General features: G+C 33.6%; 1 long non-coding RNA gene across 1 annotated transcript; it reads left to right on the top strand.

The window, feature by feature from the left end:
• Positions 1 to 783: 783 nt before the first annotated feature.
• On the top strand, positions 784 to 8,311 carry LOC127541281 (uncharacterized). The gene is made up of 3 exons (XR_007948419.1): positions 784 to 974; positions 5,249 to 5,310; positions 8,255 to 8,311. It is a non-coding gene; the product is annotated as an uncharacterized LOC127541281 (long non-coding RNA).
• Positions 8,312 to 9,058: the final 747 nt, after the last annotated feature.

Here is a 9,058-nt window from a genome sequence, read left to right as displayed (position 1 = left end):
TATAGAAAATGATGATGGTCTCTCATAGAAAGTCCTCTCATGAGCTCAAGCAAAATGAAATGTACTATATGTATGGTAATAGCAATGTTATGGGATGATTAGCAGTGAATGACTTTACTATTCTTAGCAATATAATGATCCACCACTACTTTGAAGAATTTATAATGAAAAATTCTGTCCATACACAGAAAAAGAACTGATTGTGTCTGCATACAGAATGAAACATACTGTTTATTTTTACTACATAGTTTTGAAGGGTTTTTTTCGGTGAGGAAACAGGAGATTGAAATCTATGTTTTCTTCATGACTTTTTTGGAAATGATTTACATATGTTCACCTGTATGTCTTCTCAAGGTGGGGAGGAAGGGTGGGAATTGGTAATTGAAAGTTTTAAAAACAAATGTAAAGAATATTTTTACATGTAGCTAGAAATACTAATTTTAAGAGATGGAAAAAAAAAAAAAGGAAGGAATAGAAAAAGGACTAAAATTCCTCAGGCCTGGCTAGGATTCCTTTACACAAAGTGGATAGAAGTCCTAGGGACAAGGACTCTCTCACTGGATGGTTGTACAATCCCTCTCTCCATCCCTTCCCCTAAGCAAAATCTTATTGTTTTCTCTATTGTCCTATTTGGGCATGGGAGGGTAGGAGATACAATAGTAGCCAATCAAAGGCTAGTAGTCCAGGATACTGAGGCAAACATTGCCCCAGGACTGTGGGCGGGGCTTTGCAGGCCTATAAATACTGGGGTGGGGTCTGTTGGTCAGTCAGGGAGTTGCAGCTTTTCTGAAAGGTTTTCTTCCTTGGGAGCTGTTTCCTAACTCCTTCCCATTCATCTTTACTTCTCTTCTGTTTCTTATTCCCCTATTTCTCTTCAACCTTCTCTCATCCTCCGTCTGCTTAATGTATAAAATTTATACTTAATTTTCTTTTATGAATTGTTTTCCCTGTAAGATATGCTGCAAAAAAAAAAGGTAGGAAAGAGGGAAAGTGAAGGGTTGAGCCTGACACTGTGGTGTCTCCTGTTAGATACTCTGGGTTTTGAGGCTCCAGGACTCGGGTTTTCCTATGTTGAAGACCTTTGTTTGTCCCACTTTTGTCTCTTCTTAGAAAACCTGGAGCCCTGAAGGGGGTGGGAAAGCCTGATTTCTTAAATAAACGGCAACCTGAATTTTTCTGATGGCATGAGTTTGTAAAGAGAACTAATTTTTTTTAGCCTTGTAATTGGAATCTTTTTTAATTTGGAGGCTCCCTGTCTCTGGGGGAAAAATTCTAATTTAAAATGAGCCAATGAATTGGAATAGCTTCTTAATTAAGTCTATCTACATCCCTTGTTGTGTTTTGATATATATTTTTTCAAGTCCTTGTGTTGTACAAGTCTAAAAAGAACAATGGCAATTTACCTTTGCTAACACCACAGCTTTTATGTATTTTACATTGTTCACCAAACTGAAATTATTTATGATTGTACTGATCATTTTTATGATTTGCCTTTCTCCCATTGAAGCTTTTTTTTTTTTTAATGGTTTTTGTTCACTTCCTCATGCTTAAGATCTACATGATCATTCCTGAATTCTCAGGGTATTTCTGCTTATGCCAAGTGGGTTGGTTTTTTATAAAACTTTTAGTGAATTGTAAAAGAATACATGAATTTGCTACTCACAGTTAACCTAGAGGAAATATTCCCTAAAGAGAAAAGTGTAAGAGCAATCTAGGAGTAATCTACAGCAGTTACATAATTGATGTGGATTTACTTTCTACACAAGTTTTACAACCAAGAAGATGGGAAAATATGGTAAAGCCTAAAACTTGATTGTTTCCAGCCACATTGTTAACCATCAAGTTGAATTGGACTTTATGCAAATGAATTATCAAAAGAATTTTTTAAGTGTTAAGAGAAATGTTTTAGGTTGACAAGTATGTCAGTTTATGATATTTTCTTTATTTCCCTTCCACTTCCTAGTTTCTTGGCAATTAAGGAAATATGTTTAAAGGAATTGCATACCCTAACTTCTGGGAAAAGAATTCATTATTTGATAAAAACTGCTGGGAAAATTGGAAACTAGTATGGCAGAAATTAGGCATGGACCCACACTTAACACCATATACCAAGATAAGATCAAAATGGGTCCAAGACCTAGGCATAAAGAACGAGATTATAAATAAATTAGAGGAACATAGAATAGTTTATCTCTCAGACTTGTGGAGGAGAAAGAAATTTGTGACCAAAGATGAACTAGAGACCATTACTGATCACAAAATAGAAAATTCTGATTACATCAAATTAAAAAGCCTTTGTACAAACAAAACTAATGCAAACAAGATTAGAAGGAAAGCAACAAACTGGGAAAACATCTTCACAGTTAAAGGTTCTGAAAAAGGCCTCATTTCCAAAATATATAGAGAACTGACTCAAATTTATAAGAAATCAAGCCATTCTCCAATTGATAAATGGTCAAAGGATATGAACAGACAATTTTCAGAGGATGAAATTGAAACTATTACCACTCATATGAAAGAGTGTTCCAAATCATTATTGATCAGAGAAATGCAAATTAAGACAACTCTGAGATACCACTACACACCTGTCAGATTGGCTAAGATGACAGGAAAAAATAATGATGAATGTTGGAGGGGTTGCGGGAAAACTGGGACACTGATGCATTGTTGGTGGAGTTGTGAACGAATCCAACCATTCTGGAGAGCAATCTGTAATTATGCCCAAAAAATTATCAAATTGTGCATACCCTTTGATCCAGCAGTGTTTCTATTGGGCTTATATCCCAAAGAAATACTAAAGAAGGGAAAGGGACCTGTATGTGCCAAAATGTTTGTAGCAGCCCTATTTGTAGTGGCTAGAAACTGGAAAATGAATGGATGCCCATCAATTGGAGAATAGTTGGGTAAATTGTGGTATATGAATGTTATGGAATATTATTGTTCTGTAAGAAATGACCAGCAGGATGAATACAGAGAGGACTGGTGAGACTTACATGAACTGATGCTAAGTGAAATGAGCAGAACCAGGAAATCATTATACACTTCGACAACGATATTGTATGAGGACATATTTTGATGGAAGTGGATTTCTTTGACAAAGAGACCTAACTGAGTTTCAATTGATAAATGACGGACAAAAGCAGCTACACCCAAAGAAAGAACACTGGGAAACAAATGTGAACTATCTGCATTTTTGTTTTTCTTCCCGGGTTATTTATACCTTCTGAATCCAATTCTCCCTATACAAGAGAACTGTTCGGTTCTGCAAACATATATTGTATCTTGGATATACTGCAACATATCCAATATATAAAGGACTGCTTGCCATCTGGGGGAGGGGGTGGAGGGAAGGAGGGGAAAAAAATCGGAACAGAAACAAGAGCAAGGGATAATGTTGTAAAAAAAATTACCCTGGCATGGATTCTGTCAATATAAAGTAATTATTAAATAAAAATTAAAAAAATAAAATAAATAAAAGAATTGCATATATTTAACCTATATTAGATTGCATGTTGTCTGGGGGAGGGAAGGGATAAGAGTGGAAGGGAGAAAAATTTGGAACACAAAGTTGCAAAAAGGGAATGTTGAAAACTATTTTTATAGATATTTGGAAAAATAAATTACTATTTAAAAAATAAAGTAATAAAAGATTTTAAAAGAACCAAAAAAGAAACTAGCCAACACAACTAAACCACTTGCCTGTATGAGCTATGCTCCTTCCACACTCATTGCCCTCTAGCCCCCTCAAAGGCGAGAACAACATTAAGTTTTTTACTTCTCTTCCCTGTAAGCCAATTTTGGTGATAATTACTTTTAAAGGACTATTTTGTAATTTTGTAGGTTTAGTGAGATTGAATTTTACTCTTTTTTGGTATGGGGTAGATTCTGATTTTTATAAGTACTGATTTGATATTGTCTTTCCGGAGCCTTCGTTTTACAAAAGATAACCCAGAGTGATTTTCTTTTGTTTCTAAAAAAGAAAACAAAAAATTTCCACTTCATTAAAAAAAATGATGTATATATACAATAAGATTTCTCCCCCCCCCCCAATCGTTTGAGACTGTTTTGGATCATTGAAGAAAGCTAAGTCTTTCACAGTTGATGGTTGTAAAATATCACTGTCCTGTGTACTGAGTTCTCCTGCTTTTGCTCACTTCTCTTTGCATCAGTTCATGGAAATCTTTCTAGGTTCTTCTAAAAGTATCCTGCTTGTTCTTTTTTGGAGCACAGAAACATTCCATTACAATTATATATCACAACTTATTCAGCCATTTCCCACCTGATGGGCATCCCCTCCATTTCTATTTCTTTTCCACCATAAGAAGAGTTGCTTTGAATATTTTGATACAAATAGTATCTTTCCCCTATTATTTTTTTAAATGTCTGGAATACAGATCTAGACGGATCACCTGGATCAAACAGTATGAATCATTTTAGAGCACAGTTGCAATTTTCTCTCTGTAATGTTTGGATCAATTTCTAACTCCACCAACACTAAAAGCAGGGTCCATGGACCACTGACTGGTTACTGAACAGAATTCAAGGTGTTCATTAACTTGGACGGGAGGGGATGGTATATCAACTCAATTTAATGTTTCATTAGGGTAACAGCTTCCTAAGAATTACTGGTTTCAGTTTTAGATAAATACATTTGAATGTGAAGGCTATTTATAGAAACTGTGAAGACTTTGATTACTGAAGTAGCTAATTCTAATTATGTAGATTAAACTATTCTTTATATACCATGCAATATTGTTATAATATATAATCTAAAGCAGAGAGTCAATATCTTGTTTTTTACATTTCCACATAGCATTATATACTCTAGATAACAAAAGCTAATTAAGAAAGGAGGGTTTAGTTGTATAAAATAAACTTTATGAAGGTGTGTCATAGTAATTGGAAATCTTGATAAGTTCTTAAGTTCAATTTTAGTTTTAAAACCGTTTAAAAATGTTAACATGTATTTTGATGGGCAAATTGTCTTCCTTGATCTAGAATCGTGTTTTGATTACAAAAATTTTTTTGGTTTTGATACAAAAATATTGCTGAAATTATTGCTCTTGCTTTTTATCTGCCATTTAGGATGATTTATTACATTACTTTTCTCTAACGTATATAGGTCATGAAAAATTGATTATAGTCACAATGATTTTGCTTAATTGTGCTTATGTTAATAACTTTTTAAAAATGTAAATTCTTCATTATTTTTAAATCTAAAAGTGTTTTTTAATGTTATTTTTCAAAGAAAAGTTACTCCTATCTCTGATGACAGTAACCAAATTTCCATACCCAGTCTTGTGAATGGAGGTAAGCAGTGAATATTTTTATAATTATTAAATTATTAATTCTACTTAGCTTTTTCTAACAAAGCTTTTCTTTTTCTATATACATTAGTCACCAAATAGTGAAGTGGTGTCCTGTCTCTTATTTTGTTTTACCCCTTTTTAAATCTCTGTGAATATTCACAGATATTCTATTTGCCCAACACTTAAGCAAATTCTGTCTCTTCCATGAAAATTTTCTTATGTCAGTCACAGCCCCATCAATAAATTCATCCTATTTCTTTGACCTTCCTGCTCATTACATATGTTGGATTATCATTAGAGTTGTAAATTCATTTAGGAAAGATATCTATCATTTTTCATTTTAGCATTCTTCACCCCTAGAATATTTTATTGCACAAGTTATGTATCCATAATTATGTCTCCTTAAATAGTGTTAAGTGACTTTAGCAGAATCCTTGTGATTAAAATTTAGTTGTATTTAACTTGCAACACTTTTGTTAGAGAAAGAAGTTGTGAATGGTGGTTAGATTAACAGGGTAAAACAAGAGTTGGCTGAATAAGAGTATGAATATTTAGAACTGCATCTTTTATTCTCAGAGTATAAGGGCCATGATGTCCAATAATAGATGGGGTAGAGGGGAAGAGTAGGAAGGTTGTATAAGATAATCTTATAAGTAGTTATCAGTGATGTAACATGGTGTCTTGCACAGAAATGCTTAACATTATTGAAGTAGCATCATAAAATATTTAAGTATTTTACTTGCTTACAGTATAATTTGTTTTGGAATACATTGGCATAAAGGAAAGAGCTCTGAACTTGGATTCAGGAATTTTTTTTTTTTTTGCCCGAGGCAATTGGGGTTAAGTGTCTTCCCAGGAGAGTCAGGTCCTCCTGACTTCAGAGCTGGTATTATATCTACCTTGCCATCTAGCTGTCCCTAGGAAATCACATTTTTAATCATAGTTTTACCACTGACACATATAACTTTGGAAAAATCACTTTTCTATATTGGAACTTCATTCTAATTTGTAAAATGATGGGATTGGACTAAATAATCTCTAAAATGACTTCTAGGTCTAAGAGTCTGTGTCTCAATAAATCCCACGGGTTTTCTCCCTTTACCCTTTGCCTGACTTCAGGCAACCTTTTTTTTTTTTTTTTTTAAGTTTGTCTTTGATATGGAATCCCTTGGGGCTTTCTTCAGCCTTTCCTGTTCTAATAATTTCTCTTGACATTGCTTTAAGTAGTTTAGAGTGGGAATTTATGGAATTGAATTGAATGAATTTGTTTGTAATGGTAGGATAGAATTTTGTATCAAAGCTTTATAGGATTTAGCACCCTGGTTTTAATCCAGGTGTAATAGTTACTTGGGAGAAAAGAAATTTACTTTTATACTTTACCTCTCAGCCTCAGTTTTCTCATCAGCAAAATGATGTGTATTATAAGGAAAATACTTTGTAAGCTTCAAAGCAGTATACAAATTTAAGCCAAAGAAGCATTTTAATCCCACCAGAAGTAATTATGTATTTTAAAAGTTTATCCTTATTAATGTGAAATAAATTACATATTTGGTAAAGTCTTATGTAACAGAAGGAAGCAGAAAAATTCAAGCATTTGCACTGAAGATATTTGTTCAGAGAATTTACTCTTTAAAGAAAAAAAATATACTCACTGGAAATTTCCCTGCATATGAGTCAACTATGAAGTATTTATTAACTTAAAATATTCACTATGTTCTAGATATTATGCTAAGTGCCAGAGATACAAAGAAGGCAAAATAACAGTCCCTTTTCTCTCTGGTTTAATGATCTGGGCAACATGTAAATGTCCATGTGCAAACAAGATATAGTCTGGACTAATTGGAAACAGTTATCAAACAGAAGTTAATCATTTCTTAATGATGTCTTCACGATTTGTTAATCCTTCTTAGGATCAGGAAAGGCCGTGTTTGGATGAGTGTAATTTACAGCAACTTTTCAAAGACCATCTACCAAGTTATAAGATGATAGTTATACTCTTAAATAATGAAAAGGTTATTTTCACAAATGGCATTCCTAATTCTTCAAATACTGCTGTGAATTTAGAATCTAATCTTCCATCTCAAGACCTATGGGAATGGAATTTGTCACCTGAGCTGAACAGAATTTCAACTTGGGGCGGGGGCAAGCATGTTCCTGATTTTCTGAAACTAAATATCAATTGTATGACCATAACTACATAATTTTAATACCTAGAAGAAAGAAAAAAATCTGTCTCAGAATAAATTATTAGAATAGTGTATTGTGGTCATGTCAAGGAAATAACACTTGGAGCCAGTGTAAATAGTAGTCATTGTGACTCTTAACTTCATTTCACCTTTTGGCAGTTACTATATTGGTATTTCAGGAGCTTCTATAAACATAGTATACCTAGATTTCAGCAAGGCTATTTTCACCATCTCTTGGACTATTTCAGAAAGAGGGAGAGAAGTGAACTTGATGGGAATATACAATTATAAAAATTCTGAATGAGATGGAATTATCAAAACCAAAAGATGTGAATTAATTGGGATGAATGCAAGTATGGAAGGTTGTGCCCAGTCAAGAATTCCCCAGTGCTGTGCCCTTGACCTTGTCAATTTATCTTTCATTTTAATAATTAAAGACACAGATGCCATGCATAATCCAGTACCCAACTCTTTGGTGATGAAGCTCTCCAGAATTACCAATGTAAATTTCAAAGACAGAAAACCAGCAGCCAGCCAGTCCTGAAAATGTTCCTGGCTTGTGTAGGTTAAAACTTGACTTGGATTTTCATGGATAGGCCACCACTTCTACTTCCTAATGAAATAAAAGAACAGGGTAGAGGATGAGTACCTATATCAAAGTGTTTAACAAAACAGGAACTCATCTTCATATAGTGTTACAGTATTTATCTTAATGAGTCAATTAATGTATACTGGACATAATATTTATATTGCTTGTAGATAGTGACCTTGGATCTGATACACAGGAGTCACCCAAACCATCCCACCCAGCACCTGGTGAGTTACTGGGGGCGGGGGAGGGGGAAGAAGGGGGGAGAGAGATTGTTTTTTTCTAAAAAATTTTTAATGTGTCTAAAATTTTAATTCCTAAATTTACATGTCTTGACTTTTTTTTTCAAAAAGATGTCGCTCATGATGACTCTAGCATACAATCTTTGTCCTCATGGTAAAAAAGAGTAGGGATAGCTTTGTGGGTTGATCCTTCAAGTTCTTTTGTAAAGATCAGTGACCAGACTGCTATATAAAAGTGAATTCTTGAATTGATCCCTCAGAATATTATTTTTCCCACCCATACATTATAATGTGGCATGTAGATTGGCTTGTACAATTTTAAGCTAGTATTAAAGTATCTGATCCTTAATTTATAGCGTTACTTTGACTCCAAAATAATTCAATTTAGTGTGTACATTTCCGTTGATGTTTCTTAGTAATCTCACATTAAATTTGAAATGTATTATTAGTACTGTGGTGAATGTTTTCTCTATTATATGTGAATGAAATTTTATATATAAATGATGAGCTTATTAACAGCCTTTAATTAAAAATTGAACTCATATAACATTTAAAACTGATATGAAGTTATCTAGAATTGTTATTCATCATTTTGTATTTGCACTTTAAATTTGATTCACAATGAAACCATGATATCCTCTGGAGACTAATTTTTGAATGTTTTTGTTTTCTTTTAGTGGTCTGGGAGACCTGTTTTCTGGAAGAGTGCAAAAGTGGCCCCATGGGGGGGGG

This window comes from Antechinus flavipes, chromosome 6 (genome assembly GCF_016432865.1).
Source record: "Antechinus flavipes isolate AdamAnt ecotype Samford, QLD, Australia chromosome 6, AdamAnt_v2, whole genome shotgun sequence".
Lineage (NCBI taxonomy): Eukaryota > Metazoa > Chordata > Mammalia > Dasyuromorphia > Dasyuridae > Antechinus > Antechinus flavipes.
The sequence above is the reverse complement of the archived record's forward strand: the minus strand, read 5'-3'. Positions and strand labels throughout refer to the sequence as shown.